Source organism: Nicotiana tomentosiformis, chromosome 4, assembly GCF_000390325.3.
Source record: "Nicotiana tomentosiformis chromosome 4, ASM39032v3, whole genome shotgun sequence".
Taxonomy (NCBI): Eukaryota; Viridiplantae; Streptophyta; class Magnoliopsida; order Solanales; family Solanaceae; genus Nicotiana; species Nicotiana tomentosiformis.
Window position 1 is genome coordinate 102943522 of NC_090815.1, and position 9391 is coordinate 102952912.

At 37.3% G+C, this 9391-nt stretch overlaps 1 pseudogene; it reads right to left on the reverse strand.

Moving 5' to 3' along the window:
- Window positions 1-2683: 2683 nt before the first annotated feature.
- On the reverse strand, window positions 2684-6879 carry LOC138909049 (7-deoxyloganetin glucosyltransferase-like; annotated as a pseudogene).
- Between the last annotated feature and the right edge of the window lie 2512 nt (window positions 6880-9391).

Genomic DNA, 9391 nt, shown 5'->3' on the forward strand with positions numbered 1-9391 from the left:
TCAGATTACAACCTATGTAACCTAGGAATTAACCTCTTAATCCCTGACTAACTTGTAACACTCTATTACAAGCCACTTTATAATAACTCTATTATAAAAACTTTATAACTTGACTAACTCTAGCCAAGACACAAACACAAGGGTTTATGATTTACAAAGGGTTTCCTACGCAATACTTCTAAACAAGCTAAATAGGAATTACAATTGAGAACTTTAACAAAGTTACAATTCAACTAAGGACATATAATCACTTGATATGGGAACTGGTCCGTAGCCGTGTTGTTCTTTGTTCTTGATGCACTTGAGAATTTTTGACTGGAGGCTTAATCACTGTTGGAGTGCTTGAGTAAATTCTCTATGTAATGTTTTGTCATTGGTTTAATGTTAATATAATATTAATGAGATCACTTGAATGATGTAAGCAACTTAGGTATAAGGTCCTTCCCAATGGAGGTGGCTGCTTCACTGTGCTGTACTGTTGCGTGTGCCGTCAGTCACTTTCCAGCTGTTGGAGAGTTGACTTGGTACAATCACCAAGGGAACTGCAGACCATCTGTTTCCCTTGTTGATTCTTTAACTTCTGATGTACTGACAAACATCTCCAGCTTAAGTCTGATTGTTTTCATGCGCTTGGGAATGTGGACCAATGTGGATGAGGTTCCTCATCTGGTTCTTGACATTAAGTTTGTTAGATCATCAAAACTTAAAATAAAGGTACTTATAACCTATCACTAACCATTCAAGACACTTTTAATCTTCTTTCCAAAGATTTGATCCTAAGTCCTCCTAATTCTTGTCGCCAACACGTTTCACAAGGAAATGCAATGGTCCAATTGCATACACTGGAGGAAGAAGTGTTTGAAGTGATTCAAGAACTTCCTTCTCTAATGACTCAAATGTATTGATAATAATAGCTGAAGCATATTTTCGATCTCTCTTTTTTCGATTAGAGAACTTCCTTCTCTAGATTTGTAGTTCTTATGAAATTAGGAAGATCCCTCAAACGTATGTCTTTCAGTCCTGATATCCAATCCAAAGTCATCTCCAAGTATTTGTCAAGTAACTTTTATCTAGAATTCTCAAGAAGAAGAAGAAGAAGATTTAACAAAAACGATACTTCAAAAGAGGGAAAGAAAAAAAACTTAAGCTGAACATTTTATAACATGGGAAATTAAAGCACGTATATATATGTACCTTTAAATGGAGTGTATCCTTTTTCACGAAGGTTGCAGTAATGCATATAACCTAAAGAACCACAAGCAGCGAAGATCCAGAAGAAAACTTGAGGGGTGCCCAATTCTTGTGCAGCAACGAGTGTGAAGCTTGTGACACCATCCAAAATGATGCATAAGACTGTTGGAACAGAGGAAGTATTATTAAGCATCATATGGTGGGAGGCCATCGGGAATGGTCTCAAAACGGAAAGATGGCAAGTTCTTGAGGCTATCGGGGCCTTGGGACTTAAGAAGGCGTCTATGGTTGTATTCGGTGTTGACAAATGTTATAGGAAAGCCTTTGTGATGCAGGATTTTGGCTAACTTTAACATGGGATTTATGTGACATTGGCAAGGATATGGTACACAAACTGCATGAAGCTTATCAAGTTCAGCACTAGTGAAGCCATTCTTTCTTTATTTCTCTCGATTCACTCAAACTGAAACGAACGATATGTATTATTTTAGCAAGAGGAAGAATATGCAGAAACTTATAGATAATTTATGAAGGAGTACGTAAGAGAATGCAACATGTAAGAATTCAGAAGCCGATGGAAAAGGACAAGAAAGCTTGAAAATGGAATGCAACAATATATTTTATTTCCACGTCCTGATTAGTTTATCCCATCTCACAAGTCATATGTCACTTGCTGAGGTGATTCATGCAACTAGACAAATTTGTTGGAAGGTGGAGTTAATTGTTTTTCTTCAAATACGTAACAAATTAGCAAATATGTATAAAGTAAATGACTTACAGAGAGCAATACACACATATATTTATATGTGTGAGTGTTTAATATCAAGGTCTAATTACTTGGTCACCTAAAAGAATAAACATAGAGATCAAACTTATAAAAAGAAAGATACCCCTGTATAAGAAATAAAAATATAAGTGAAATCGGGTCTAACACTAATCACTAATCAGTTTGATCTGTATGTTTGGTTAAGGCTCACACATATAAAAAGATATTGGAGGAAACATCTCATACAGTCACACATTTTTCTTTTCAAAATAAATTACTTGTTATTTGGATGGTTTGGACTGCTGATCTATCCCATGGGCATTATCTCCTGCTTATCTTGATAGTTTCAGCAAAATTTGAAAGTTTTTGAAAGTGAGAAACTTTTTCTGCAGCTAATGACTAAAGCATCTTGTAGTGTACCACCCAAATGAAGTCAAATTGCTGACTCATAGTGTGAAACTGATAAAAATAAGCACGATGTTGCTATTTATGACGGCTACATGCAGTAAGTTGCTTGTCAATGAAAAATGGATAAAAAAGATGATGAATAGTTCAACAGAAATACGGCAAGTAGATGTTAAATTCATGTTAGTAATAGTGAAAGTGAGAATCATGATTTAGAATTGTGGTGACGTGGTACATAATTAGTCCGTTCCATGCATACTGTCTCAGATATCAAGTTTATGAATACTCTTCTTCCCTCTCCTTCTTATGAGACCAAAAGACTTTGAGAATGCAAGTAAGAACTTTTATTAATCATACATTATATTGAAAGAAGGGAAACAAGTACTTAGAAAATTTGATAGGATCTCAACAAAGGAAGAAGATGAAATCAAACAACAATCGATTAGTACTATGGCCTAATGTTTGGAGCAAAGGACAATTTTGTTGACCATTTTGTATATGTTCACATAAGATGATCCTTCTGGTTTTTGAGCAGCTTTCTCAGCCAATTTCTTCCATTCCAATGCCTTTTTCTTCATCTCTTTGCCTTTTTCCCCTGTCATTAACTCTTTTACAAGGCTTTCAACTTCGTCCCTCTTCACATTATTGTCAATCTCCATTCCTATTCCCCATTGCCTACAATAAAAATTGGTACTTCACTGCCAATACTTTCGAGTGTCGAATTCCATCCACCGTGAGTGAAGAAACCTCCAACCGCTCTTGTGGGCACCAACTTGCTAACATCCCTCTTTCTTTAATTTCTTCCAGGAATTAGGTGAAAGAACTGCTTTTTTGCCTGATACAATATCAGGCCTAAGTATCCACAAAAAATCCAGCTGGCTATTGGCAAGTCCCCATGCAAATTACATAAGTTGGCCCGGAGTCATAAGAGTGATGCTTCCAAAATTGACATAAACAACAGAATTTAGTTTCTTGGAATCAAGCCACATTAGAGGCCTGTTTTCTTCTTTCCAAAGATTTGATCTTAGGTCCTCCAAGGTCTTGTCATCGACATGTTTCATAAGAAGGTGCAACGACCCAATGGCATAAACCGATAAAAGAAGGCTCTGAAGTGATTCAAGAACTTCTCTCTCTAATCTCTCAAATGTATTGAACAATAGCAGAAGCCATTTTGCTTCTCTCAGTTTCTTGGATAAGAAATTTGACCATGTATTCATCTCGATTTGTAGTCTTAATTGAAAGTACAAGAAGGGATGAATTGCAGCTAATTTAAAAATTTAGTCGACTTAGAAGAGACTTAGTCGACACCACCAATGATTTTCAGCAATAATATTTTATAAACTTGACACAACTCTTGTTTTTCTTCCTAACACTTCTTATCTTTTGAGATACTAGTAAACTTAGGAATACAGTATTTGTGCTAAGAACTAGGAAGACATAGAAAATAATGGTAAGTTGCGTAGTTGAATTCATGAGTCTGCCAGTCGTCTTATACGAGAGTCTTGAGTAGCCGTTGCATATTGACCCTTGATTGAGGCACAAAATATTCTAAGAGTTTTGACCCAAGGGGTGCCTCCGAATCCTGCTCAAGAGATGGGTTGGGGTCACGACCCAAAATCCGACTAGTCGTGATCGCACCTAACCCAACCCGTTAGGTAAGCCAGTTAACCACTAACCAATTCTAATAACAATTTATGAAGCAATTAAGTAATGAAAAGTCTTAGTCTTATACACTCCCCAAGAACTGGTAGCACAAATTGTGAGCTTCTAAGAATAGAATTTACAAAGCTGATATGAAGTAAATACATCTTATGTTTGAAAAGTACATAAATAAAGTTTTTATAAATCTAAGACTATCATGAACAAGAGGAAGCTACAATAGGAACGCAGGTACATTGGCAACCATCGAGCACAACAACAACAACATCCAACATCTGCACGCAATGTCCAGAAGTGTAGTATCAGTACAACCAATCTCACGTACTGAGTAAGTAACAAACCTAACCTTAGGTTGAAAGCAGTGACGAGCTAGAACACAGGTCGGGTCCAACACCAATAACCAATAGCAGTTCATAACAACGTAGGGCATATAAATAAGAAAGCAATTCGAAATAAAATGCTCAACTTTATCACAATTTCCCGAAAATAGTTTCGCTTTTCAAGAATAATAGTGAAAACCCAAATCCTTTACCAAAATCGTCAAAAAGTATGAGATAGTTTGAAAACTGTAATTTTTTCCAAAAATCCTTTCCAAAAATAAGTAAGATGTTTCATTTCCTTTCCAGATAGCAAGTGTGAAATACCTCTCTATGCTCACATATCAATGTGTGTAAAAGTCATAAATGACGTGATACCGCACAGAATGAGGAAAAAAGCGTCTCTATGCATGTATGTCATGTGTGCATGCCAATGACATGTATCTCAGAGATGAATCATTTACTCACACTCTCAGAGTACTCAATCTCACTGTCTCACACTTTCTACTCATCATGCTCAACCACTCGGTACTGTATATGGCCCATACGGCCTAGGAAAGATCCATCCCGGAATACATACATCACAGAACATCAGTCACTCAGTACCGAGGAAGGCCAATCCGGCCCCATGGAGAAGATCCATCTCCAGGTATATAATGCTTCGGACAAGATCCATGTCCAGGGAAGATTCATCCCTCAATATAATCAACCGCGCTCACTAGGGGTGTGTGCAGACTCCGGAGGGGCTCCTACAACCCAAGCTCTATCATAAGCCAGATCCAGGCATAAATCAATATAGCATGCTGCGGCGTGCAGCCCGATCCCATAACTGTCACTCATAATCAGGCTCCCGGCCTCACTCAGTCATAAATCTCTCCAATATCATTTACGGGCTTACAACGTCATGAAACTAGCATGACAACAATGATATGATGTATCAATAAATAACAACAGAGACTGCGATATGATATGAATACATGAATATGAGAGAGTACGAAATATCAATGAAATCAGTAAGATGACAACAAGAAACGACCACTATCATTATACTCTTCTTTATCTATAGAGGCTCCGTAGACATAGTGTGGGTTGTGTTTTGGTACTGGAAAAGACAAACTATGCTATGTTGTGGTTGTATTACTTGTCCATTTGAGACTTTAAAAATGGTGAAACTTATGGTAAAAAATTGGTAACTGCAGACATGACCACTTTATTGTTTAATTAAGGAAAAATATATTCTTTTTATTCATGAAAGAGTTTGGGTAGAAGAAATCTAACAGGCTTGCTCAGTCGGGTTCACTCGGTTGAGCGCCGGTCGCGCTCCACGATTTTGGGGCGTGACACTTACGTCCTTCCCGCTCCACGATTTTGGGGCGTGACACTTACGTCCTTCCTTTTCGTATTCATAATCAGAGGAGTGATTTATGGCTTGACTTGATCGATCAATATTCAGAATCTCCTGATTCCAAATCAATCCTTGAAGTAGGGACTATCATTGCAATTGATCTTGTTTTCTTTTTTATGGCCTTGACATCATTTGATTTAGCATTGTCCTTGCTGCATTTGATTTTGTTTCCTTTCTGATATCTTTAACATATTGACTTCCTTTGATTTAGTACTGCCCATCTAATTTCCTACAATTAAATAGATACAGTTAAATTTATATTATTGTCATCATTGAAACTCAGGTGTAACACTAATGAAACGTGGAAGATCCCTCAAACTTATGCCTTCCATGCCTGGTATCCAATCCAAAATCGTTTCCAAGTACCCATTTGTCAAGCAACTTTCATCTGCAGTCCAAAAGTAGATTAACAAACCAAAGATAAGAACCAAATTAAAGATAATAATAACAAGGTTAAGGCCCAAAGATACTAATAGGCAAGGCCATTTTAAAAGGGAAAAAATGTATACCATTAAATGGAGTGTATCCTTTCTCAACAAGATCACGGTAATGCATGTAACTTAATAAACCACAAGCACTTGGATTCCAAAAGAGAACTTCTGGGATTCCCAAATCATGAGAAGCATCCATAGTGAAGCTCATATTACCATCAAAAACGATGCACGAGACAGGTGGCATGTTTGAGGTGGAAGTATCGTTAAGCTTGGCAAGCAACTCCTTGAAAGCACCCAAACAAGTGGTGGTAGTGGATTTACTAAGAGAAGAAATATTTTGGGTAGAATCAGGGTCACATGGCGGGAGGCCATCGGGAATGGTCTCAAAACGAAAGGATGGCAATCCCTTTAGCGTATCGGGGCCTCTGGACTTAAGAAGATGCCTATGGTTGTGTTCAGTTTTCACAAAGGTAATATGAAAGCCTTTGTGGTGGAGGATTTTGGCTAATTTTAACATAGGGCTAATGTGGGTTTGGGCAGGATATGGTATGCAAACTGCATGAGGCTTGTCTAAATCATTAGCGCTAATGGAACACATTCTTTAGTTTCCTTATTGAGTTATCTTTCTTTCAAACAGAAATACGAAAGATTGGTATGACTTTGGCAAGTGGATGAGGATGCATATATTTATAGACGATATAAAAAGAGGCAACATCTTTATACTCCTTCCTAATTTACATTAAATCTTAATGTTAGCACTATGACATAATGGCCTTACTTTTGATATTGTCCACATCTGCAGGACATTTTGCTAACGGCACGAATTAAGGACAACCCCACTACTTGGCAAGAATTGAATTGTCCACTGCGTTGCAAAATTATGGCCACTCCCCCAAAAATGTTAGACATGGGTATGCGTTTATTTTTCGGATACGCTAGCATTATTGACAAACATATGGCCTAAATTAGTGACTAGATTTCTTCAAATATTGTAGAGCAGGCACGACACTGACACTTAATCATTGACTCACCAATCCATTAACAATGCCATATATTAGCCTAAGTAAAATCACAATGGTTACTACATGTCACGACTGCAATAGACTCCTAAAATATAGGGCAGTAGCTTTTCCCACTTCTAAACCACATCCAATATTTGTAATTTATAAATAAATATTAAGATCACCATCATTTGAATATCCAATATTAAGAAATTAGACTAACTCATCAACTCTCCTCACTTAATTGACCATTCGTTTCTTCATTCACACATTGTATAAGTTAGAACTTAGCTTCTTCACTTTTCTATTTTAATTTTTGCTACGATATATGAAGCATTGTACTTCTCAGTACTTGGAAAACTATTACTAAATAAGTTTATTTATTTATTTATTTACTTCTTTTACCTTATATTTTGCTCATTACTTTTAAATTTTTTCTTATTTCGGTGAGATTTTTCGTGAAGCATGAAGTCGCAAGTAAGTTTACCTGTTATGGAGAGTAAATCATCATATATTGGAGTTTGAATTTGGGCAGGTCTTGGACCACAAAATTCGTCATTATTCAAATTTAATCAAAGTCGACATCAAAAACAGAGAAAGCATCTCATATTTGAAAGAAACTAGTAGTAGTAAATTTGTGTAATGACTCAACCGGTCATTTTAACTTTTAGAATTCCGTTTCTTAAAATAAAATTTCTCGTATGTGCTTTTAATGATTTATGACTTGCGGGGATGGTTGGTATCACGATCCAAAATCTAACCATGGTCGTGATGGCGCCTATCGTGTTACAAGGCAATCCTATTTTCCAAAATATTACTACTAAATCGATTATAAGAATTTAATAAAACAATACCAACATTTGAATTTCTCATCAATTAAATCAACTCTAAATATAATATAGAAAATACGAAAACGAGCCCCAAAGATCGGAGTGTCACTAAGTCATGAGCATCTAAAACTATGAACTAAGATATATAAGCTGTCTAACTGTCCAAAAGAAAAAATGGCAAGAGGAGTAGCAAGGTCATGCGGACACTAACAGCTACCTTACGGTCTCCAAAGATAGCCAGCCTGAACTCAATGATCGTCGCTTTCTAACTCACCTGAATCTGCACATAAAGTGTAGGGTGTAGTATGAGTACAACTGACTCAGTAGTAACATAAATAACTAAGGAACTGAGCAGTAGTGACGAGCTAAGTAAAACAATCCAATTATTTATTTTCACAATTTAAAAATAAACAGAAATAAACAGGTAAATTTCATAACTCAGTAAATGTCACAAAGAAGTTTAACAGATAAATGCAGCAACAACACAAATAAATACAACCTCACAGCAGTGTCACTCCATCACTCATCGCTCACACTCAACACTCTGCGCTCACTGGGGTGTGTACAGACTCCGGATGGGCTCCCAAAGCCCAAGCGCTAAGCACGGACAACTCACGTGCTACGCGGACAACTCACACGCTATGGTATCAATACCTGGACCCGCACGACCAACTCACGTGCTATGCGGACAACTCACGCGCTATGGTATTAATATCCTCATAACCAGGCTCCCGGACTCACTCAATCATGCACCTCACTAGCCTCACCATCATCTAACAAATAAGGGAACATAGCCCACATCAAGTATCACATCATATTAGCAAATAATAGAGACTGAGGTAAACATGTACAATAATTTCTATGACTTAGTACAAATAATGTGAGCATGAATAAAGCCTAAGCATGATCTCTAACATGAAGGCAGACAAGTTCAATAAAAAGTAATTACGTAAACACAGATGATGGCCATGAGGCCTCACGGGACGGACCAAGTCTCAATCCCTCAAGGTATACACCCACACGCCCGTCACCTAGCGTGGGTATCACCTCCAAACAGACATACGGTATCAAATTCTTTGGGTTTATACACTCAAAGCCAGAGTTAAAACTGTTACTTACCTCAACAACATAAAATCCTATTCTGGGATGCCCTCGTCTCTGGACTCGGTCTTCAAAGGCTCCAAATCTAACCATAATTAGATTAATACCATCAACATAGGCTAACGAATCGAATTCCACAATAAAAACTATAAAATATGCCAAAAATTTGAAACCGGCCAAAACCCGGCCCCCGGGACCACGTCTCGAAATCAGTCAAAAATGGCCGAATAATAAACCTCGTCCTCTCCCGAGTCTAACCGTATAAAATTCATCAAAATCGGA